Below are 26196 nucleotides of genomic sequence, written 5' to 3' on the forward strand. Positions count from 1 at the left end.
AATAAAAATTTAATTTTTATGGAAAGACAGCCCATGTTCATGGACCAGACTTGTAACTGTTAAGATGGCAACTCCCCAAAATTATCTACAGATTCAACACAGTCTCTATCAAATTCCCAACTGGCTTCTTTGCAGAAACTGACAAAACTCAATTTATCCTAAAACTCATACAGAAATTCAAGGGACACAGAAGAGCCAGAATAATCTTGAAAGATAAGAACAACATTGGAGGATTGACTACAAATCTATAGTATTCAAGACAATGTGATATTGGCATAAGGATAGACATTTGGATCAATGGAATAGGATTGAGAGTTGAGAAACAAACCCTTTTGTTTATGGTCAATTTATCTTTGACAAGGGTGCAAGACCATTCACTGGAGAAAGAATAGTGAGTGTCCTCAAAAAATTATGCTGGGAGCCAGCCCTGATGGCCTAGTGGTTAAAGTTTGGCGCACTCCACTTCAGTGGCCCTGGTTCATTTCCCCATCACCGAACCACACCACCCGCCTGTCAGTAGCCATGCTGTGGTGGCGGCTCACACAGAAAAACTATAAGTACTTACAACTAGGATGTACAACCATGCACTGGAGTTTTGGGGAAGGAAAAAAAAATGTTGTGCTTCAAAGTATAACATCAATAAAATGAAAAAACAATCCACAGAATGAGAGGAAACATTTGCAAATCATATATCTGATACATGACTTGTATCTAGACTATAGAAAGAACTTTACAACTCAGTAACAAAACGACAATTGACCCAATTATAAATTGGGCGAAGGATCAGAATAGACATTTCTCCAAAGATCCACAAATGGCCAATAAGCACATTAAAAAATGCTCAACATCATTAGCCATCTGGAAAACGCAAACCAAAACCACAATGAGATACCATTTCACACCCACTATTCAGCTATTCTACTCCTAGTTATATACTCAAGAGAAATTAGAAACATGTCCACACGAGAGCTTGTACATGAGTGTTTATAGCCACATTATTCATATTAGCCAAAAAGTAGCAACAACACAAACATCCATCAACTGAAAAATGGATAAATAAAATGTGGTATCTCCACACAGTGGAATACAACTGGCAATATAGAAACGAGGTATTGATACATGCTACAATATGGATAAACTTGAAAACATTATGCTAAGTGAAAGAAGCTTGTCACAAAAGACCACATACTGCATGATTCCATTAACATGAAATGTTCAGAATAAGCAAAGCTACAGAGACGGAAAGATCAGTGGTTGCCCAAGGCTAGGGGGATTATGAGAAATAGAGAGTGATTGCTAATGGGTACAGGGTCTCCTTTTGAGGAAACAATAAGGTTCTAAAATTGATTGTGGCTATGACTGCACAACTCTGGATTTACTAAAAGCCATTGAATTGTATACTTTAAATGGGTGAATTACATGGTATGTGTCAATAAAGCTGTTATAAAAATATATAGGTATAATTTGTGCAAAAGGAATCCGTGAGTCCATACTGATATAAATAAAGTATTGAACAAATAAACAAATATATAAATAGGGAAGAATAAAGAAATCTTTAGTGCAAAAGAATTTCAATAATAATTTATGTAAACACTTTGCCCTCAGAGAGGTGGAGCGTAACCCCCCACTCCTTAAGCAGAGGCTGCATACAGTGACTTCCATGCAAAGAGCACAGCATGGAAAGGAGGAAAAAGCCACAGCCACTTTACAGGAGAAACCTAGCCCAGGTGATCGAGGTCAACACCAACAGTGATAAATCATGGTGCTAGCCCATGTCCTTGATATGATGAGAAGGGCAATTTACTTCTGTGGTCTTCCTCCCAAAAACAAAGGGGTAAAAAAAAAACCGACAAATCCCAAGTGAGGGACAGTCTACAAAATATCTGATCAGTACTCCTCAAAACTGTCAAAGTCATCAAAACTAAGGGAAGTCTGGGGCCGGCCTGGTGGCACAGCGGTTAAGTTTGCAAGCTCTGCTTCAGCACCCCAGGGTTTGCCAGTTCAGATCCCAGGTGAGGACCTTCACACTGCTTGTCAAGCCACGCTGTGGCAGGCGTCCCACATATAAAGTAGAGGAAGATGGGCACAGGTGTTAGCTCAGGGCCAGTCTTCCTCAGCAAAAAGAGGAGGATTGGCAGCAGATGTTAGCTCAGGCTAATCGTCCTCAAAATAACAATAATAATAAGGTATCAATATTGGTTCATTCACTGTGATAAACATACCATACTAACATAAGATGTTAATAACAGGGGAAACTCTGTGTGGTATATATGGGAGCTCTCTGTACTATCTTCGCAATTTCGCTATAAATCTTAAACTGTTCTAAAATAAAAAGTTCTTTTTAAATGTTTTCTGAAAAGCAATGGCAGAGAGCTCTCCTCTTTGGGCTTGCAGAAGGCAAAGCTTCAACTTTCTTTCGTTGTCCTATATCTAAGTTTACTTGCCATCAGCTGCTGCTGCCGTGGACAGGGAACTGATCCTACGTCTGCCCTGGCCCCAAAGATTGGTCCCTAGTCCATCTCCTAAAGAGTTAGTGACAACATCACCAAGGCAACTGGTGATGGAAGGAGCTAAGGACAGCAGTGACACTGACCCTTCAGAACAGATAGGCTAGACTGTAGTGGTCATTTTTACCCCTTCTCTGACCATCAGAGCCCCAGAACCAGCCAGGAATAGAGAGAAACAGAAAACACTGAGAAAGGTGGAAACGTCACTGTTGATGAGACGGTCAGCATCATCCAACACATGAGGCACAGAACCGTAGCCGAAGATCTCTCTGGAACATCAGTGAGGTCCTGGGGGCTGTCCAACCTGTGGGCTACACTGCCCTCGGTCCCCATCCTCTCAATAGCACAGTGACATCAGCCGTGTGGTAGGAGACCTGGTAGCTAAAGAGGTGCACAGGAGAATGACTCAACAATCAATTGACCACCCCCATCTCAAAAGTAAAGGCCAAGACGATTTTTTAAAACCTGTCTTTCCTCTCGATCCTGCAGAAAGTGAGGTCAATCAGCTCTCAGGAAAGCAATTTGGCATTGCATATCAAGAAAGTTCCAAATGTCAGCCCATGCGAACCAGTAATTTCACTTCTAGGAATTCAGCCTGAGGAAAAAATCCAAAATGAGGTCAAAGCCCAGGAAACGGTCTTTATTTCTAATAATGAAAAATTGCTAATAATTTCAATATCCATTAGAGGAATGACTAAGTAAATTATGAGACATATAATTACAGCTGTATGATAGAATCTCATGTCATTATTAAAAATATTTGTAAAGAGCTTTCAATGGAAAATATGGTGAAAAAGCAGGATATAAAATCAAATTTAAGATATGACCTCAGGGCCGGCCCATGGCTGAGTGGTTGAGTTCATGTTCTCCGCTTCATTGGCCCTGGTTCACTGGTTAAGATCCTGGGCGTGGACCTAGCCCCACTCATCAAGCCATGCTGAGGTGGGGTCCCACACAGCAGAAACAGAAGGACCTACAACCAGAATATACAACTATGTACTGGGGGGCTTTGGGGAGAAGAAGAAGGAAAAAAAAAGAAAGATTGGCAACAGATGTTATCTCAGGGCCAATCTTTAAAGAAAAAAGATATGACCTCGAAATTGATGAGGAAAAACATTTATATACAGTGCTATTATGGTTATCCCTAGGAAGCTGGCGTAGTGGTCATTGAGAGCTCTTCTCTTTTTGAAAATTGTCAATATTTTTCAGATTTTTATCAATGAGCATGTATGGCATTTTTACTTTAAAAGAAAAATAAAACAAAATTTTTAAAGCTTCTTGTCCAAAGTAAAGCGAGGGATGTAGCAGAGGGCTAGTTCCCTCCCTGTATCCGCTTCTTCCTGCTTAAGACAGCCCAGATTTTTCAGATGGGCACAAGGACAGCCAGGTAAAAGACTCATTGCCCTGCCTCCCCGGCAGCTAGGAGAGTCACATGACTGAACTCCCAAGAGACACGATCGGAGGAATTGTAAAGGGTGACTTATAGGTAAAGTCGAAGGCTTAAACCCTCAGGCTGATGAGTGTTGCCTGGGTCCTCCAGCCTGATAGGAGGGGGGTTACTGGACAGAGTCAGCTGGTGGGGTTTGGTGGCAGAGAGATAAGGAGACTCAAAATGACAGCTCTAGGAACAGGCAACCCCTGGCCCCAGGCCCCAGGGAAGCCCCATCTGTGCTCACGCACTTCAGGGGGCAGTGCTGGAAGCTCCTCTGAAGATTGATTTGGCCCTGGAGGACCTGGAAGCAGAGAGACTAGAGCTTGCTCTGGGCAGCTGGACCGCGTCCTGGCTCTCCCCAACCCCACCTACTCGGGCAGTCTGTAGGCAGCCTATAGGCAGCCTACAGACTCTCCCGTCAGTGGCCTTAAAGGTAACATCTCTCAGACAGGCTGAGTGCCTGGTATCTTTCCTTCCATACCCAAAGCCCTTTGCTCAGCCTGTCATTTAATAACCAAAATCACAGGACTGCACAGCCAGACAGTTCTCTCCAGGATTACAGCCCTCCTGAAACTTATAAGAAGATCTAGCATTCGGTGGGGGCCGGTATTCATCAAAAATCATGGTGTGTTTCCCCAGTGCTGTATTCCATGCAATGCTATGTTCCAAAAAAGGGGTGAGAGGCGCAGTTTTCCTACGGCTAAATATATTTGGGAAATACTCCACACTCTATCCTTGTATAGGAAATTCATATTGCATACTAACACATTAAAGGCTCTGAAAACTCCTGCAGTAAGGAAAACGTTTATATTTGAGTATTTTTCCACATTATTTAACCAGGAACCCTTTTTTCATACAGCACCTATTAACTTCTTTTAAAACACACAACTGGAAATGCTATCCTAGATTCCTGAAAAATATCTGATTTTGCTCCCTAATTACGTAAGCTTCCCATCTATTGGGATAACATGGATGTTTGTCATTATTACTACTTCTGGAATTACTACTTCCTTTTTTTTTTTTTTTTAAAGATTGGCACCTGGGCTAACAACTGATGCCAATCTTTTTTTTTTTTCTGCTTTATCTCCCCAAACCCCCCGTACACAGTTGTATATCTTAGTTGCAGGTCCTTCTAGTCGTGGGATGTGGGACACCGCCTCAACGTAGCCTGACGAGCGGTGCCACGTCCGCGCCCAGGATCCGAACCCTGGGCCGCCACAGCAGAACACAGGAACTTAACCACTCGGCCACGGAGCCGGCCCCACTACTGCTTGATCTTGGAGTGAATTCCCTTTTAACTGAAAAATGCACAGTTTATTGCATTGCAGAGCCAAGGAGAATCTTTCTTGGAACATTCTATCACCTTCTTTTCTGATTTCATCAGTGTGGTCTGGAGACTATCATTTGCGTCTGAACTGTGTCTCCTATTTCAGTTGGAAGGGAGACAAACTTCAAACAACTAGTTCACTCATCCTTTATTCACCAAACACTTATTAAGCCTCTGCTACAGACCAGGATGTGCTGGGCACTTTACACACAGTATTTCAAGTTCTCACAATGCTGAAAAGCACTGTTATTATACCCATTTCACAGATGTGAAACGGAGGCTGGCTAAGACCAAGTTATTTACCCAGGACCTCCCAGATCAGAGCAGGAGCTGCACGGCTTGCCTGATCGGGGAGCCCACGCTCTCCCTCCTTGTCCTTTGTCACAAGTCTCTCAATTATCACCTGACCTGCATTTTTGACACTGCCTGGGTTTCAATTTGGTGTCCCTAATTGGAATCAAATATTTCTGACTCTGGAAATAAATAGCATTAACCAGTGGCTCGTGCATAGAATAAACGAGCGCCTGTCGTGACAGAGGCACTAGGAAGAAGACAGGAGAGCAGGAAGCAAACTCCAGCCCCACAGAGGCCCCGGGACTGCTGCATTGAACTAAAGCAGGGCCTGGGCAGGTGCAGAACCGAGCAGAGCACCCAGGGCCTGGAGAGGATGCACCTAGAGAAAGGCCAGTTGCCCCTCCCCCCAGACTATTGCAGGCCCGCCAGGGCAAGAGCTGGTTGTTCAAGAGAAGGCAGAAATCTCTACATTTTGTGAAATCTACCAAGTTTTAATCATTGGCAACTGTAGTGGGTTGAATAGTTTCCTCCAAAAATTCATGTCCACCTGGAAACTCAGAATGTGACCGCATCTGGAAATAGGGTCTCTGCAGATGTAATTAAGGTAAGGACCGAGGTGAGATCATACTGAATTGGGTGCCCACCAAGTCCAATGACAGTGTCCTTGTAAGAAACATACTTTTCTCGTGCTAACTAATCTGATTTAATACATGGCCACCTCAAAGATGAGCTGAGGCGCCCCCTCCTCCAAGAAGGCCCTCTGGACCCCTGTGAAAATCATCTCTTCCTCCTCCACGTTCTCAGGGCACTTTCTTTCTGCTTCTGCTAGGGCACTTGGCCCCGTCTGCTGGTTCTAGAGTGACATCTGTGCTCCACTCTCTCCCACCAGCCAAGGCATCCCTGGAGGACTGACCATCATCTGGCTTTGGGTCCCCTGGGGCGCCTGACCCAGGGCAGTGGATGCTGAATTCCCACTTGTTGAATTGAAGTGGTGGGGGGGGGGGGGGGGGCCTTGACTCCACCACCTGAATCCAATACAGCAGCCTAGTGAATGCATCTTCTGCCAGTTACAAGATTCCTGTGAATTGTGTCACGTGGGTGGAGGTTTCAACAATGAGCTTGTCCTTGGCCAGGGCCACCATTCATAGATCCCACCATTTCAGCTTTGAATTGAACCTCGCATCCCACAGATAAGCTCTGGTCCTTGCTCTGGCCCAACTCCAAAAAAATGACTAGGGACCAGCCCCCAAAACACCTGGGGATGGTTATGTCCTCCCCCAGGAAAGGAGGTTTGAAACTCTCTTTCAATGGAAAACCCACCAGAAGCTTTCTCCCTATGGAGTGGCCACGCTGAGTGGGTGTTTTGTCATTTCCAAGTGGGTGACATTTTTTAATTTGACTTTGCTGGTACCTCTGGCAAATTAGAGCCACAATTACACTGTGACTTAACAGGATTAGTCATGCACACACATCCTGTGCACACACTTCTCATTCCCCAGTTAAAGGAAGCGGGGCTGAGGCTGGCGGCAGAGGTCAGAGCACCACCCTCCCTCCTCTCGGGGCCCCTCAGGCAGAGGGCAACAGATTTAACACAGGATGCCAGTGAAATTTGAATTTCAGATAAGCAAAGAATAATTTCAGCATAAGTATATCCCAGGAAATTTTGGAGACATACTTATGCCAAAAAAAAGTATTCAAATTTAACTAGGCGTCCTATATTTTTGTTTGATAAACATAGTGATGCTACTCAGGCAGGATGTTAAAATGCTGAAGCCCAGGATCCCTAAACTACTTCCAGGGAAGGTCCTTATAAATGACAGAAGGAAGATCAGAGAAACCATACATGGAATCATCTCGGCTATTTGGGGTTTGCAAAAAGAATGTCCAAATATATGGCATAAAAAGCCTGATCAGACACACAATGCAATTTACACAAAATCTTTTTCAAGGGTATAATAGCTTGGATAAAACCCATTAGCACACTTAAATTAATTCTGTACTCGGCATAATAATACATCCACTCTCCCTTACTTGTTCTTCCCAGGGGAAATATTTGACGACTTCCGTCAGTCACCTGCTCGAACGCCCTGGTGTACCAACTGTGTGACAGTTATTGATTTTTGATGAATGACATTGCTCTCTCTCTGGGCTATTCCAGCTTTGTTTTCAAACCTTCCTTAATTGTTCGATGATTTCTGAGGGTTTTTTTTTCCTTTCCCAAGAAATAAATGCAAAGTGTTTATTCTCCAAAGGCCGTAAACAGAGCTTGCCGGTCTGGTTTCTATGACAACCCCACTTGATACAGCAAACCTAGATTATCTCTAATGACAGACATGAAGTTTAAATTGCACATTCTGAACAAACAGTGCTCTGCTGACCTTTTATTGAAAAATGGAGTACAGGGTGATTAGCATAATGTGTTATATAAAAGGGAAAAACGTGTATTCGTGGGCATTATGCACCGGCGATTAGCCGCACCACTAGTCTTTAACAAACTGCTCGCCAGGATGGAGAGCTTGGGAAATTAAGATTTGCCATCTATCATTTTCAAATTCAGTAAAGTCTGCAGCAGTAATTGCACTAAACAGTTTTCAAATAACGCATGCCACTGTTTCTCTTACTTATTCAATTGAGTCTTTTAGCAGGGGAGTAAGAACGGAGAGGAAAATTTTACCCATTGTACCAAAAAAAATAATAATTGTTGGCTCCAATAGCTATTCTGAAACAATCACTGCGTTTTACTCCCCTAACGTAATTCCTGGAGGAAGCCTGGGGTCCTGCCTGTGCCGGTAGCAGCCACCTGGAAAGTGCTCGTTAGCCGTGTGCTGCAGTTGGGGTCCTGGGTGGTTAACCAGAGATGGGGTCTAGGAGTGGCCCACCCACTGGGTAACTGGGACCAAATTCCATGCTCCTATCCACTGCAAAGTGAAGGGCTGGAGACTTTGGGCTCCGGAGTAAACCACTTGGTTCAAATCCTGGCTTTGCCTCTTTCCTCCTCATGACCTTGGGCAAATTACTCCCCTCTCCAAAGCCTGGTTTCCTTTCCTACACAATGCGAATTACATACAATGGGAATTGGGTTCTAGTCATTGGACTCACATTACAGGATCATTGTGAGGGCTAAAGAAAGCAATAGGGGGCCAGCCCCATTGCCTAGTGGTTAAGTTCAGCACGCTCAGCTTTGGCAGCCAGGGTTCGGTTCCCAGGTGTGGACCAATGCCACTCGTGGGCAGCCATGTTCTGGCAGTGTCCCACATACAAATTAGAGGAAGATTGGCACAGATGTTAGCTCAGAGTGAGTCTTCCTAAGCAAAAAAAAAAAAAAAGAAAGAAAGCAATAGGCAATAGCCAGCAGGGCCAGCTCTCAGCGACTGCTAGCTGCCTTCACTGCTTAGGGTTCAGGTTCTGGCTTCTATTTCCATGGGAGTGCGTTCACAACAGCACTTCTCCAAATAGTACTTTGAGCTCTAACGAGATACTAGGGAATAAAGTAAATGGAATTCACTTGTTCCTCCAACCACATTTACCCAACCTTGTCTAGGTAGGGACCAACACTGAATATGACAAGGTCACACAGAAGCTGGCACCAGCGCTCTCAGCTGTGTGGCTTTGCGCATGTCTTTCAATCTCTAAGAAGAAATAATCTTTATGTCATTTGATCCTCATAACAACCCTGGGTGAAGGAGATCATTCTCATCATCTCATTTCACAAATGTGAACACTGAGGCACAGAGCGATGGAAAGGTGGCCGTGTGGGCGCAGCAGAGTCTGTCATAACACTTGGAGTTGTCCGAATGCCTCCTCCCTGGTGCTCTCACTTGACCCCCAGCCTTAGGAGGCAGGTATAATAGTGACCCAAGTGTCTTCAGCCCCCCTTGCAGGTGGGCACATTGGTGGGCCCTGTGACCATTGAGTGTACACTGCCAGCTCACACCCACCACCCTCAGCCTCTTTGAACCTTGAACCTTGCTCCCGGGGCTCCCATGGGCTCGAGCACAATCACCCTGCCCCACCTCGGCCTCCCCGCTGCTGCCCACAGGCTACTCGGGGGACACGGCTCAGCCTGCCCCTCATGCTGCTGTTCAGACACCATCTCCCTGAGCACAAAACCCTCCAGGTGCCAGACAGCCCTCACTGTGTTCCAGGCTCAAATGGCACAGGGGCCCTCCTGGTCAGGGTCCCACGTTGTCCCCGGGGCCCCAAGGAACACTGTTTGAGCCCCAAATCTTGCAAGGTTTCCCCAAAGCAGCTACTTCTGTTTCCTGCTTCCAGCAGGGCTCAAAGCCAGTCCTTGGAGCCGAGGATGGGAGAGACAGACAGCATCCTCCCTCCCCAGCGCCCCTCCCGGCCCCAGGCACACTGCGCCCAAAGCTTGTTCCTCCTCCTTGGGCCAAACAGAAAACATCCTTCATGCATATATATTTGTTTAATTTCCTGCCTGCCTAATGACCTCGAATCCAAACAGCCCCTAGTGCAAGACTAGATGGCTGCATTATTATTATCCCCATTTCTCAGAGGAGACACCAGGCTCAGGAGGCCAGGCGGCTTGCCCCGGGTCACCCCAAGCTAACAAGGGGCACAGCCAAGGCCTGAACCTCACAGGGCTGACGCCAAACCCAAACTCAATGTCTTCCCTCGATGCCGGTAAGAGCCGAAGTGCCCGAATCCCATAAGAGCCCAGGAACGGGCCAAACTCTGATTTTTCTGGGTCACCAACTGCGGTGATTTGTATGGGCTCGGTTTCCTTTCCAAGCCCAGGTCTTACTTGCTCCAACAACTGATTATCTTTCAGAACGTAACTGCAAACGGGGCCGAATGAGTGACTCTGCAAAACCTTTCACCTCCAGAGCAGCCACAGGTCAGCAGAGACCCTGGTCACAGACGGCTTCTTCGGTTGGTCCAGGGCTGCCCCTCCCTGCTCTGTGAGCCCCCACCTCCACCTCCCTCATTTCAAGAGAGACACCCATCTCCTCCCAGGAGGAGAGGCCGCCACTGCCTTCCTGAGCAACTCAGCCATTCCCGGCTTCTGCGAGGAAATTGTCCTCCTTCCCTGGAGTAAACCCTCTCCATCCCTGAGAAAACACCAGGTTTCTCCAGGAAGATGGGCGGAACCACATCTGGCTTAGGCCCAGGTTTCCCGATTAGAATCCAGATGTGTGCGACTAGAGCCCCAACCGGCTGCCTCTGAAACACAATTGTCCTGTGAAATGGCAGACGGGCCAGCCCTGAGATTCAGAGCCCTCGAAAGAAGCCACCCCGGCCTCCCAGAGAGCACAGGGCAAGGGTCTGTCCCAGCATTTGGCAGCAGACGTGACTGGAGGCCTGGCCTGAGGGGAGCAAGAGCCTGGGAGGGCAGAGGGGCGTCTGCTCTCCCTTCCTAGGGTAAACCTGTACAAACCCCCGCATCCCAGAGTCCAGCAAGGGGAAAATACTCACCTCACAAGAGAGAAGCCAGGCGGGCAGCACCTTCACCTGGTGACCACCAGGTTAGGAGCAGCAGTGAGAGGTCACATTGGCATCCTTTCCCCCGTGACACGATGCACTGAGAAGACCTCGCCTCTGTGACCTTCTCTCCAAATCCATAACCTCAGTCTACACGTGAGAAAACCTCAAGTCAACCCAAACTGAGGAACATCCTATGAATATCTGTCCACTTCTCTTCGAAAGTAATAAAAGGTGGGGAAAGATGGAGAAAACCGTCCCAGATGGGAGGAGACGCACGACAGCCAAGAACAGGATACGGACACATGACGACCAAAAGCCATGTAGGATCCTGGAGTCGATCCTGGAACAGAAAATGGGCGTCACCAGGAAGAACTGGGGAAATCTGAGTAAACTCTGTAGTTTAGTTAACAGTAAGGCACCAACGTCAATTTTAGTTTTAAATAAACGCACCACGGGTATGCAGGTGCTAACATGCAACTGGACAAGGGCACACAGGGAAGTTGTATTATCTTTGCGACTCTTGGGTAAATCTAAAATTATTTCAAAATAAGACCCAAAGAAAGTGACTGAGTGGAAAATGCATCTGACAAAGCACAGGGACTTGATCTCAAGCCAACTACTCACGTCCACCTGAAGCTGCACAGCACACAGCACAAAAGCCGGCGGGGCAGACACGCAGACCGGCGTTTGACCTCCAGCTCACTGCTGACTGGCTGGCTGACTCAATAAACTGCTAGTCTATCAAACAGGGTGATAACAGAACCAGCCCTCGGGACTGTGGCAAGGCTCAGTGAGACGCTGTGTCACACACTCAGCACACTGGCTGGCAGGCCGTGACCTTCCTCACACACCCACTGCTGCGCGTGACAACATCATTGCCAGGCCTTGGAAGGTGGAGGAAGCAACTTTCTTGAAGGTCATAGTTAACTCCCAGCTCAGGGCCACCTGTCACAGGAGGCCTTTTGTTACGGCTTGAATTGTGTCCCCCATAAAGATATGCTGAAGTCTTAACCCCCACTCCCTCAAAATGTGACCTTATGTGGGAATAGGGTCATTGCTGATATAATTGGCTAAGATGAGGTCCTACCAGAGGAAGGTGGGATCCTAACCCAGTGCACCTGGTGTCCTTATAAGAAGAGAAGAGACACAGAGACAGGCACACAGAGGGAAGACGGTCAGGTGAAGACAGAGGCAGAGGTTGGAGTGATGCAGCCACAAGCCAAGAGACACCAAGCATGGCCAGCAACCCCCAGAAGCTACAAGAGGCCGGGAGGGACACCCCACAGGTGTCAGAGGGAGCACGGCCCTGGGGACCTCTTGATTTCAGGCTTCTGGCCTCCAGGCTGTGAGACAGTAAATTTCTGTTGTTTATAGTAGTTTATAGTAATTTATAGTACTTGGTGGCAGCAGCCCCAGAAAACTAAGACAGAGTTTAACCGAGTTTTCATTTTTAAGTTTCAAAAAATCAGTTCAATCACAATGATGTGAACCATGTCCCAATCACTCGCGGGGGGGGGCGGGTTCCCAAAGTATGTTCTGGAACTACAGGATGTTGATGGGTGTAACGTGTAAAAAAATTATGTAAAAAGAGGTGCCCTGGTCAAGTAATTGGGCCAACACTGTCCTAAACAAAGTTCCAAGGACGTCTTTATTGCAGGACTTCTCAGGGCCTTTAACATGGTAATGAACATCGTGAATGCCCCGGAGGGGATACAGAAGTGGGCTGTCCCACATACATGTGCTACAGAACCCTCTTCTCAGGGTCTCTGGTGGGACTCATTTCTGCAGAGTAGAGTTTGGAAAACTCTGCAAGAGAGAATGCAGGGGTGAAGGAGATGAGGCCCCTGCCTTCCGGAGCATACGGCCCCCGTGGAAGACACGTTTGCTCGCTGTGGGATCATCTCAGGGTCGCTTGGAGGCTCGGGGCCTGCGGGCTGTCTCATCTGCGGACCTGTGGCAGTGAGTATTGTTTACATCTCATTCTGTATCCGAATTCCAGGCAACTGTGCTGCTCGTTGCCCTCCTCAGCCCCCTAGACATACGCACACATTTTATTTGCTGTCCTCCACGGCATCTAACCTCGCCTGATATCTTTGGTTTGATAGGAGAATGATCTGGCACCTTAAACAAGAAGTCAGATTTCCAAACGCTGAGTCATCCACCCCAGGGAGCAGGGCCTGCGGGAGAAGTAGGTCAGCCGGGGGCAGAGCCTGCCCGCCCTGCCCCTCAGCGGGACGAAAACACCCAGCAGAATGAGGACAGCCCGCAGGTGCCCAGGGCTGTCTGAGTGCTTTGTGTGGGTTCGCTCATTTAAGCCCCACAGCACCCTACAAGGATGAGCTATGATACTCTCCATCTTCCAGACGAGTAACTGAGGCATGGGGAGGACAGGACGGATGGCAACCCAGCAACCAGGCCACGCTGCTGACCAGAAACAACAGGTTGATAATCCCAGACACTGCAGCAAGGGACCCCAGGGAGTGAACCACTCATTCATTCATTCATCAAACATTCAGTGAGCAGGCCCTACTCTGCACTGGTGGAGGAGATGGACAAGTCGAGCCCCATTATGAGAGTGGGGAGTCAACAGTCTGCTGGGAGGGAGCCCAGGATGCCATGGGAGCACCAGAAGAGGCACCCAACCCAGACTTTAGGGGTGGAGGTGGTCAGGGAGAGCTTCCTAGAGGAAGCAGTCACTGAGCCAGGTCCTGAGAATGAGTAGAGTTAGCCAGGTAGCCCATTTTTTAGCCCAAGGAAGCACATGTGTGGCAGACGAGGCCAGGAGACAGCGAGGGCCTTTGGGGGAACTTGGGGAGGAGGAGGGGCAGCAAGAAACTAAAGCCGGCTACATCCAAGGAAGCTCTCTGACCCACAGCCACACTTCAAGTTAGAAAGTCTGGATTCAAATCTTGACTCCACTTATTTGTAGCTGTGTGACCTTGGCAAGTTAAACAACCTCTCTGGGCCTCAGCTTCCCCATTTGGAACATGCAGAAAGGAACAGTACCTTCCGCAGAGGGCTGTTGTGAGAGTGAAATGAGCTACTACTTACCCAGCACTTGACCTGTACAGAGGGAGCACTCGCTAAGAGGGACCATCAGCGTCATCTGGCAGGAGTCACCCCAGTAGCTGAGCAAAGCATAAAGCTACACTCAGCCCTGCAGACAGGGTCCAATGAAGCCCAGAGGCAGGCCTGGGGCTCCCACAAAGGAGAGGAATGAGTCTTCAAGCTAGTGAGACCCCAGGGAAAGCCACCCTCCCACCACTGATCCAACCTCCAGGTTGCCTCCTCCTTCCCCAGATAAGGCCCTGCCAAGAAATTCCACTGAAATGCCAGGAAAGTTCACTTTGAGTTTCTCCCGGTCCCAAACAGAAACACACACGGGACAAGGGAAACCTGGAGCCTGTTTACTTCCTGCCCGCGGGGAAACTGGGCTGGCGTGGGGAGACGCCACAACACCTGCCTCGTCGTCAGGCCAGGGGTGGCCGTGGGCAAGAGGGTGGGAGGTGCGTGTGGAACTCCTGGGCTGGGGGACATCATCTGCACTGGAGGAGGCAGAGGGCAGACGGAGCTGTGACCAGGGGCGTCCTCTCCCAAGCCTGGGGGACATGGAAGGGAAGCAGTTCATTCAGCCCAAAAAATATGTATCTGGACAGATCCGCGAGCTGGGGCTATGGCACGTGGATCACCTCCCATGAAGATTCAGGAAACCTTCCTAGGGGATGTTCAGCCGGACGTGTGACCATCCCAGGCTAGTGCCTGGATCCTTTAAAACAGGATCCCAGAGCTGACCGTCTGCCACCCTGGGATTGATGCGGGAGCGACAGCTCCTTGACCCTTGACCTCCGTGTCCCACGGGCCTTTCAGACTCAGCCACTCACAGTTTTCAGGGACACGCCGGCCACCACGGGGAGAAAGCGTGTATTATTCTGATTTACAGAACACTCTGGTGCTCCGGCTTCCGAGCACCCGTGCTTTAAAATGACCCTGATTACAGTAAATCATACAGAAGAAACTTTGCGCTTTGCCAAAAAAGTTGTTAATCTCATTTATTTAGAAAAAGAAAACAACTCCCTGACTCAAGAATGCCACCCACCACATTTAGCAGCCCCACATTTTGGAGTCGTGCCTCACCTGTCAGAAGAGAAGGGGGGCCCTGAGGTGAAAAGCCAGGATGTCCAGGGCAGGATGTGCGGCCTGGGCCTCCGGCCCCCTCGCTCCGGCCTCTGATGTCCCGCGTGGGCTTGTTCCTGTCTCGTGGCATTTGTCCCATTCTGTAACTGAGACAGCTTCTGCACGCTCACCTCCTTTGCCTGCCAGACCCTGCCTCTCCTTGACCTTGAGGGACCCTAAGATGAGTCTCACATCTGTCCCCTCCTGTCTGCCCCAGGCCCCCAATTCAGGCCCCCGGCACCCCTCACCTGGCCGAGGGCAGCCACCTCTTCCCCAACCCATCTTTGAGACGAATTCCTCTGGAGTAAGGGGCACTCACCACCCCAATCATGCCTTGCGCTGGCATCCAAGGGCGTCTGCTGTAGGGGCCCAACCCGGTCACTGGCGCGCCCGTCTCCCAGCATTTTGACCATTTACCAGATACCAAGCCCTTTAGACAAATTACCTAATTTTATCCCCAAAGCCATCTAATGAAGCAGATACTATTCTTATTCTCATTTTCCAGAGGAGGAAACAGAGGCTCAAAGGGGCTAAATCACAAGTCCAAGGTTATACACCCAGAAAGGGCCAAAGCCCCAAGGCACAGGGTTCCCTGTGGCCCCTGAACCCGCTCTTCTCTCCGGTGCCTCCCGGGAGCTGACTGAGCATCTCTGGATTCCTCCTCTTCCCACGGCCTGGCCTCCTGCCTGATGGCGGGACGATACACTTAGTGAGAGCCCTGACGGGGGCTGGGGATGGTGTGTGGGTTTGGGAGGAGCAGCCTCGCGAAAGGTACCCAAACAGAGAAACATGGAGAAACGGGTCTCTGAGGAGATCCGCACAAGCACTGAGAGTGTTCTCCCTGCTCTGAGATTCCTCGAGAGACGGAGTTAGCCTTGGAACGCCCTTCAGTGCTTCTGAGGCCCCGGGTTGCATTCTTTGAAAGGGGCTCCCCCCAGAGAATGGGGCGCACGGGACCCAGGAACAGCCAGGTTCCATGGATGAGGCACCTCGAGCCTGGAGTCTGACAGGGTAAATGCCAAATAGGTGATCTTTCTTTTGGCCATTATTATTAATATTAATAATCTACTCAGGGGCCAGCCCCGTGGCCGAGTGGTTAAGTTCACGCACTCCGATTCGGCAGCCCAGGGTTTCACCAGTTTGGATCCTGGGCACTGACATGGCACGGCTCGTCAGGCCATGCTGAGGCGGCGTCCCCCATGCCACAGCTAGAAGGACGTACAACTAAAATACACAACTATGTACTGGGGGGGGTTTGTGGAGAAGAAGAAAAATAATAATAATCTACTCAGACTGACTGATCTGTGGAGAAGATGCTCCAGGATAAGCCTCAAAGCCCTGGGTCCCTGGTCTTCTTCCCCACAGAGAAACCCAACTCACTGCATCTGACACTTTTCTATGAGTTTCCACATACCCAGGGTTCAGCCACCCATTGAGAAAGGTGCCTCCTGGCCAGGCCACAGCACCCACGGATGAACCGGCCCATTAGACCCCTGGAGCATGTAGCCCTGAGCAGTGAGGGAAGGTTCTAGAATGCTGATGGATGGACCCCAACTCTCAACTGCCAGGAGTCCAGGCGCAGCCTCAAGCCACATGATTCATCCCAAGAGACTTAGAATGCTCACCATCCTGCCATTTCTCCAAATAACCCAGAGACCCAGGAGCGGCTGGGGACAGTTCAGAGAAACGCTGCCTTTTTCCCCCACGGGGCTGCTGCAAGAATTCAGAAGAAAGAAGTGGAACCACCGAGGGATGCAGCCGGAGACACTGTGGGGGTGACCCACGTATCTGGGACTTTCTCTGCACGTGTCTGTCCCGGGGTCTGTGAAGGCAGGTCAGTATTTTGGGACCACCTCATTTATGTGAGTCTTTGAGACTTATTGGGTTTTGTTCTAGCGACTTTTACTGCTGTTATTTTCCCCTTCAAAAAAATCTCCTGGCATTTCCTGGGGCCACGAACAGACAAGGTCACCCCCACTCCCCAGCCCAGTCATGAAGGACAAGGACATGCCACACGCAGAGGCAGCCACCGGCCCAGAGACCCAGACATACAGGGAGCCACACCCAGTTCTCCACTTTCAGGAGCAAGTGACCCCCCATGTAATGGGGCCTCAGCTTAGGTCCGGACTCAACAAAACCACTGGTGCCTGTCCCCAAGCAGGTCACCTCCATTGGCGCTTTTCTTCCTGCCTCCCAAGTGCTCAGTCTGTACGGAGCAGCTCAGACCTGAGCTCACTGAATTCTAAGGCGGGCTCCACTTCACCGGTGGAGACACTGAGGCCCAGGGAGGGAAAGCCATCTGCCCAAGGCCACGGCGCAATGAGATGGAGTAGGGATTCAAACCATACTCCGGCTGCTTCCAGAACCTGCACTCTTTACCTCCGCCCGGTCCCACAGGAGATGGGAACAAACCTGCTCCAGGCACCTCAGGGCTGTGGCCTGCTGACAGGGTGCACTGATGCCGCGTGGGGACCCTGAGCGGAGCGCTGCCTGGGTCCCGAGCAATGCCTGCCAGATGGGACCCCAAGCCCAGGCTGCTCAGAGCCCGCTCAGTCCCAGGAACAGGAGGCCGGTGGGCTCAGCCCCCACATCCACCCATGTAGGGCTGCGGCTCTCTCAAGCTGGCTCCAGAGCGTGAGAAGCCCCAGAAAACCAGGATCTCCTGTAGAGGCAGCGACGGCCCTGGTGCCTCTCCCAGGGCAGCTGTGATTAGGAGGACGGGTAACTCACACCCGGACCACACTCCGGGGCACAAAAAGCTAACGATACCCTGCCCGTCCCACTGGGCAGCTTACAAAGACTCTACTCGCCCCGGCGCACCTAGTCCTCCAGAACCTGGTGCAGGCAGTGAGGACTGTCAGATGGTCTGTGTTACCCATGAAAGCACAGAAGCTCTGAGAGGGCTGTGCCCGAGGTCCTAAGTTTTAGTGGAAGAGCTGGCTCTGCGCATCTGCTCTGTCCCTCAGATCGTTCGTTTTTTCCTCCACTCCTTACTGCTTTCCTCAATGTTCCCAAGGGTCTGAGCGCTGGCCCTGATACACTAATCCACAAACCAGTACACTGGAAAGGGCAGCCATGTCCAGCCATGCAAGTCGCACACTGCACAACCCCAGGGGGCACCATTCACATGGACTACAACGTGTGGAGTTGTGCCTTGAACCCAGACCCCACATAGGCCTGGCCCAGTATCTCTCCTGTGAAGTTTCCACAGAGCCTAATGTCCCCTGTCCTTGTCTTCAGGGCTCCATCAGTTGGACATGCCACTCAGCCTGGACAGACCATCTCACACAAGAGCCTGTCCCAATCTGTTCTTACTGTAAACCAAGTCCTGCCGAAAGCCAGGGCACACGCCAGGGGAAGTGGCTTGAGAAAAGCGAGGGGCTACAGGGCCTGTGGGGCTTTATCGATGTCAGGTTGGCGGGAAATCCACCCTCCACAGCCACAGCTGCATCTCGCCTGCCTGCCCGGCGGCTCTCCCTTCCAATGGGCCCCGCAGGGCCATTATTCACAGTATCCGCTGCATAAACATCTGCACCAAATAAACCCAGCCCGAGTCCCCAGGAAGAGGACTGAAGGAGAGCACAGTGCTGTCGGCAGCTAATGAAACCCCGACACTGGACTGGAACCAGACTCGCACGGGTGATTTATCCCTGCTCAGTTAATCCTCCAGCATCACTGATCCAACAAGAGCCTTGTAACTACGGGGCTTGTTAGCAAGAAGCAGAAAAAGCTAGCCCTGCAGACCCGTAGTTTGGAAGAAGTGAGAAGTTCAGTTTTGAGCCACAGAACTGTCATATTCCTTGTAGCTCCCAAGATGTTGACCAGCATTGAATCAGTGCTAACCATGCGTCAGGTGCATTTTGAAATTCCTTCCATGCGTCACCTCCCTTAGACCTCACAACAACACAGTGAGGTGGCCTCGTCATTGCACTCATTGTGAAGATGGGAATCGGAGGTGAAGGAAAGCATGATGATGCGCTGGCGATCACCGGGCAGGCTGACTGCAGAGACCCAGCTCTCGAGCTCCGCTTTTTTGCACTCCAATCACAGGTGTGCACCTGTCCCTCCGGGGCCTCCTCTGTGCCACCCACTTGCTAGGTGCCAGGGATATCGGCGAGCAGAATCTGTCACAGGCCTGCCGTGTGGGGAGGCTGGTGGGCGAGATGGGCATCAACCAGTCACAGAGACGATATAAAGCGCACCTGCGGTAAGTGTCCGAGGCAGGCAGTGGGGCTGGCAGACGTCAGATGGTCCCTTTTGGTCTGGGGGTCAGGAAAGGCTTCTCGGAGGAATGATGAGAGTTGAGGGGTGACGAGTATAGACAGGGGAAGATCAGACCCCGTAGCAGGAAGGCAGTGGGTGTCCCAAGAAACTGGAAAAAGCCCAGGGTACAAAACAAAAAGAGTATTTACTGGAAGATTCCATTTATACAAAATTCTAGAAAATGCAAACTAATCTACAGTGGCCGTGGTTGCCTGGGCTGGGAGGGGAGGCGGGGGGAGAGACGACCAAGAGTGACTGATCTGTTCATTATCTTGATAGTGCTGATGGCTGCGCAGGTATACACGTGTCAAAACTCATCAAATTGCACACTTGGCATGCAACTTATTTTCTGTCCCCTATACCTGACTAGAGCTGCTAAGAAATGAAGACGTAGAAGGCCAGTGTGGCTGGAGAGCATGGACGGGAGGGAGAAGAAAGGGAGGTGAGGCTGGAGGGCCAGCTCAGCCAGACTTCAGAGACCTCTGAGGACTGGGCCTTTGTCTGCGGGCAGGGTCCCAGATTCCTGGGGCTGCCCTAACCAAGTACCACAGACTGGGGGCTCAAACAACAGAAATGTATTGTTTCCCAGTCCTGGAGATTAGACGTTTGAGGTCAAGGTGCGAGTAGGGCTGGTTCCTTCGGAGGCCTTCTCCTGGCTTCTGGTGAGTTGGCTATCCCTGGCTTATAGAAGCATCGCCCCATCTCTGCCTTCATCTTCACAGCCTTCTCCCCGGGTGTGTGTTCAAATTTCCCGCTTTTACAAGGGTACCACGCATGCTGGATTAGAGGCCCAACATAGTCCAGAACGACATCATCTTAACCCGTTCCATCTGCAAAACACTGTTTCCAAATAAGGTCATATTCTGAGGTACCAGTGATTAGCACTTGAACGTCCAAATTTGTGGAGGCCACAATTCAACCCACAACACGCAGTTTGGCGAACAAAGAATAACTAAGGGGATGGGGGAGAGAAGATGAGAGCCGGTGAGGAGGCCTGCGTTAGGATTCTGTTCCATCACTTCCCCTGGGAGCCCGGCAGTCCCTTCACCACTCAGAGCCTCTATTTCCTCTCCTGTAAAACTGGGACAATGGACCGTGCTTTGCCCTGATGCCAAGATTGGACTGAGGAAATGGATCAGCGTAAGCATGCCAAGGGCAGGCGCCGTCTGCTCCTGCTGGGCCCCCGGAGCAGCTCTCATTCTGCCCGACCGCTTATGAAGTTGCTCCCAAGGCCAGCCCTATGTGCTCACTTGCCACGCCCAGACACTGGGGACCCAGAGAAGAAGTAAGGTCCCTGCCCACACGTTCCCAGTTAGGGAGGGAGACCTACCCATGAGCACTGCCACACAAGTGTGAAAAAGTGTGCCGGGGCCATGGGAACACAGAGGCAGATCAGCCACCTCCGCCTGGTGCCTTCAGGGAGGGCTCCAAAGAGGAGTCACCTCTCCGGCACCTGAACAGAGACCCCAAAAGAAAACTGTCATGACTCCAGCTCCAAGCCTCAGAGTGGGGGGGGGGGGGAGGTCAGAATAATGGCCCCCATAGATGTCACACCCTAATTCCGGGAACCTGTGGATATGAGACCTTACATGGCCATGAGATTTACAGATAGAATAAGGTTAAGGATCTTGAAATGGAGAGATTACCCTGGATTACCCGGATGGGCCCAATGTAATCACACGAGTCCTTAAAAGTGGAAAAGGAGGCAGAGTGAGTCAGAGATGGGATGAAGGAAGAAGAGGCCAGAGAGGTATGTGAGAGAGACTCAACCCACTGGCTTCAAAGATGCGGAAGGGCCGCGAGCCAAGGCGTGCAGGCGGTCTCTAGAAGCTGGAGGAGGCAAGGAAACGGATTCTGCCCTAGAGTCTCCGGAAGGAAAGAGGCCTGCTCACACCTCGATGGCTACCGTGCGAGACCAGGGTCAAACTTCTCACCCGCAGAACAGTAAGGAAATAAATCTGTGTGTTTTGTGTTGATTTGTATGGCAGCCTCAGAAAACTAGTTCAGGTGGGGTTGTATACTTCGGTCCCCACAAGGGGACGGGCAGGGGTCAGAGGAAGTGAAATCAGCGTGAGGTTTCCTATCAGGGGCTCTGACCTTGGTCCCACCATCCCATCAGGGCACCTTAAACAAGGTCAAAGGTCCTCATCATGTCCCCTCCAGCGATTGAGGAGCCCATCACAGCCACATTGCAGGACTGCAGGAGTACTGAGCTCATGATGGGTGAGGCCTCATGTGCTCTGAGCTGTGGTTACTGGTGTGGGACTGGGACATGAGCCAAGGGACCTTGGATGACAGCAAAGCTGGGCTGTCAGAGTTGAAGGGACCTCCCATCACTACCAAACTGCTGGCTTTGCTGATGAGAAAACTGAAGGAGAAAGGACATTGTCCAGGGTCCCCGAGGAAGTTAAAAGCCAGGGCTGGATGAGACCCAAGATCTCCGTACATCTAGCCCAGAAGTTAGGGATCTGCCTGGGAATGCTGCAGCCCTCGCTGGAGGCTCAACTCACGGCTCAGCTTTCTGAATGAGCTTTCTGCTTAGGCGTAGAACTCAGACCCCACAAGAACTCTGCATCCTACACTCGCATCCTCTGGAGACCTGGCTGAGAGGCAGCTCACGACCCCACCATTCACCCCCCAATGGGCCACTTCCATCCCAAGGAAGCCACATGCAGCTGCCAGACAGTGGTTAGACAGCTGCCAAGGCTGCCAGCCAAGCTGTCACTTATTCCCACATCGGGTTCAAGAGGCTTGTCCTGCACAAGGGTTTGTTTCCGGCCTCCAGCCAGAAGGGAATAGCAGGCCTTCTGGACAGACCACAAGCTCCGAGGTGGGCTCTGTGCTGGGGTGGAGGGAAAGAACAAATATTGAGAGTCCAAAGATGCAGCTTCCTAGTTAAAGGCATCTTTGAGGCCTCCGGGAACATCCAAATGTGTCCACTGGCGGGATCCTCCCCGCTGAGGCTGACGAGGCTGCCCCACCCTCGGCTCTCAGCTTTCATGTTCAGTTGGCCTTCCCAGTGGGAAGGACATAGAAACGAGGGTCAGCCATTGGCCATGACATTACTCAATGGGGCAAGATGGATTTGGCACAAATGGTAAAGGATTTTCATATGCAGCGTCATTTCCAGCATCAGAGGGGCCAAACCAATGGGGGCCAAGGCACTGTGGCAGCACGGCTGGGGGGACACACCACTGCAGCCGTTTCGTAAGGAAACATTGGAAGATGCGAAGCATCACTCCAGGCAGCCTCTCCTTTCTTTTCTCTGAGCTCCAGGATATTTTATTGTCATCATGTGAAGGTCCATTAGCAACGGTTCTGGAAAATGGCTCTTTCAAGGTCAAGGAGGTACAAGGAAAGGAGCAGAAGGAGCAATTACTCCAAATGCGGGGCTGTTCAGATGCTAACACTTAGAGAAAGGGAGGCATCCAGCTGGAAATAAAGCCACACACCGAGTTCCGGGCCGGGCACATTTTCTGATTAAACAGGAGCAGTATGATCGTGAAAAGAGGCTGCTGTGCTTTGCACCAGACATTGCTGAGATGAAATGCAGGCTAGGATCCACGGAACCCCTGCTGGTTAGATGTCTTCCTCGGCCTCCCCGCCCTGCCCTGCATCTCAGCTTCCGCTTGGGTTCATCCGACGGAAGGGCCCAGCATGAGGTTGGGGTGGAGGTGCAGAATTGAGTCCTCAGCTATGGATTAGCAGGGCCTGCTCCTCGGACCCTGGCCAACAGCTCTAGACCAGGTCCTCTGCTCCAGCTCCAGGCTCTGACACACTCCCTGGCCCTGCCCCTTCCAGCCAGGGTGGTGAGCACCCCAACCCAGGGGGATTTCTTCCATCCCCACCGTCCCCTTTGTGAAACTTCCCTGAGCTCTCTCTCCTCAGGAACCCACTTGGTGCCCCGTCTGTTCCCTTCCAGGACCTAAATGATCTTCCTAGCTTCTCCAGAAATTCTCCCTGGATCACTCCAGCCTCCATCCTTGAGCTACCATGAACACAATTGTTCTTTCTTGGAATGCTAGTCGGGTTTGCCACGCCAGTTTCTGACCTCCCAGGCAGGGACTAAAGCATACACACCACCATGCACATCCATATGGTGCTGCCAAGTGGCTGTCTAGTTGATCTGGTCACAGCTTCAGCGGAAGAACCCTTGTTCCCTGCCAAGTTCATGATACCTGAGGGCAGTGGCCAGGATGCCAGGTGGGGCTGGCACAACCCTGGGAAAGAGAAACACAAGCATGACTGACCAGACACAACCAGGAGGGGTGGCACCCTCAAATCCTCCTCCCAACTACCAGCCCTTGCTCACCCCCTTGGGCCAACAGCCTGCCCTGAGGCAGGAGGCAGGGCTCTCCTCAAGCTCTGGTTGCTTTTCTCCTGGAAGAAATCACATGTGGTCAGCAAACATCTATTGAAAAGTCATCCACACTGACATCAGGTGACAGGGCCATAACATACAGGACCTAGACCCTGGTTGGGCTTCTGGCCTCGACCCTACAAGCTTCCACAGATGCAACACCACCAACACGGGGAGGGCATTCAGAGTCAGCCTGACTGGTCAGATCTTGGCTTTACCGCTTAGCAGTTGTGGGTTCCCGAAAGGTAGAACATGATGCAAGGATCTGGGTGCAGGTAATTTATCTGGGACGTGATTCCAGGAAGCGCAGATCCCTGGAAGTGGGGAGGTGTGGCGGGGAACGGAGGAAAGTCAACAAAAGGTGCATTAATGAGCAATGACCACCGTGGACAGCTGGGGCCCAATCCACAGGGAGCCCCCGGGGGGGACTGGGCAGATCAGCCTGGAGTTGTCCCACTGAGGGCGTGGAAGCTTGGCGTTTATCTACCAATCCCGCTTCTCCCCATTGGTTGGGAATTTGGGGAATGCTCCGGGGTGTCAACCCCCTGGCACTTCACACTAGCCACGCACCGGGGCCAGCACACTCCCCTGGCCAGAGAACATGCCCAGGAAGAGAGGAAGGAAGCCACCACCGTGCAAGAACTGTCCATGGATGACCTCAGGGGTGAGCCAAGGAGCACATCCTCAGTCACTCACTTTGCCTCTCTGAGCCTCACCCTGAAATGGGCACGACCCAAGTGCTGGGAAGGCTGAGCAGCAGGAAGGGTCACGTGTGCTTTTGGCACGGTGTCTGGCACTCAGCAGGGGCTCTGTACAGGCAGCCTCGTTCTAGAATTACAGTGGTGCCATGTGTACAATGTGCCTCAGAGCACAGAGGTCCAACAGAGACATTCTGACTTGGAGCCTGGAAGACTTCCCAGAGGAGGAGTCATTTAAAGAATGGGTAGTATTTGATGAGCAAATAAAGGATCTGATTTGATAACCCAACACTTCTTTTGCGGGATCAGTGATGCTTTACCTCTGGGAGAGACCCCAGAGGGAACCTAGTGATCCCTTCAGAGGAAAATCGAGGGAACCAGGGCCAGGAGAGGTGAGGTGACTCCTGGTGCCAGGCGGTGCTCATGCCCTCAGCCTCGCAGCTCTTTCTCCTGCAGATGGCCCACGTCCGGCAGATGGCCACAGCAGCCTGGGCGCCATTAGGACAGGTGCCAGTTCTTAAAGGACCAGCTGCCGGGTGCTGCCATCCAATTCTCTCAACACGCAAGAGCCTCACAAAAATGGCCACTTGCAACTGTGATGAAGCCAAGTGTCAAAACCCAGGAGAGGAACATCATATTGCTCCAGGCTCATGGTCCCTGAAATCTGCCACATGGGTCTCATTCTTCTGATTTAAATCCTTTTCATTCTGTAAATATTTATTGAGGCTGTTAGGAACCAGGCACTGAGGACCACTCCAGAGGGAAGACAAACCCCAGTCAATGACAATAATCGGATAGAAGTGTGATGATGAGAAGAGTTAGAGTGCGATGGGAATGCAAATAAGGGAGCAGTTAAGTGTGCCTGAGGGACAGAGGAGCTGATAGCTGAGTTGGGTCTTAACAGGTGCGTAGGAGTTTGCCAGGCAAAAGGCAAGAAGCTTGGGGAAGGACACTCCAGGTGGAAGAAACAGCACGAATGCTCATGCCCACGTGGAGAATAGCCCCAGCAAGGCTGGAGCAGTGGGCGGAGACAATAGCTGTGGGCGTCACCATGGTAGCTCCAGAGGTTTGCGGGCGGAGTCTATTCTGATTGGTCAGCCCCTGTGCTTGTAACAGTTGTTAAATGATTATCATGCCTGTCTGGACAGGGGCTGGGGCAGCAAACTATCAAGGGAGGACCGATAGGATCAAATTCCTTGTCACAGAACAAATGCCTCTTTGAGGATAAGCAGGACTGGCCCGAGGCCGTGGAGGACGCAGGTGAGAAGCAGAGCCAGCCCCCAGCTCCTAGGGCCTGTTGGCTTTACCTACACGGCGCACTGGCAGGCCGGGGTGTCTGGGGAATCCACACACAGCAGTAACATGAACCCAAGTCTCCCACTGCTGTTGAATTACACTCTCAGAACTTGAGCTCCGAAAGTTCCCTCAGAGACCACGAAGTTCACATCCCTTGTTTCACAGATGAGTCACCGGAGAAGGGACCAGAACTAAGAACGCGTTGCATCCCTCAGCCAACGCTGGATGCTCCTCTGTGCCAGACACTGCCCTGGGCCTTAAGGACAGAGCAGAGAACGAAGCAACCAAGGCCTCAGCCTTGTGCGGTTCACACACGAGGAGAGGAAACGGAAAATAAAAGAATTCCGATTGTGGGAGGTTTTATGAGGGAAATAAACTGAGTGATGCGAAGCAGGGGTTGG

This window comes from Equus quagga, chromosome 2 (assembly GCF_021613505.1).
Source record: "Equus quagga isolate Etosha38 chromosome 2, UCLA_HA_Equagga_1.0, whole genome shotgun sequence".
NCBI lineage: Eukaryota > Metazoa > Chordata > Mammalia > Perissodactyla > Equidae > Equus > Equus quagga.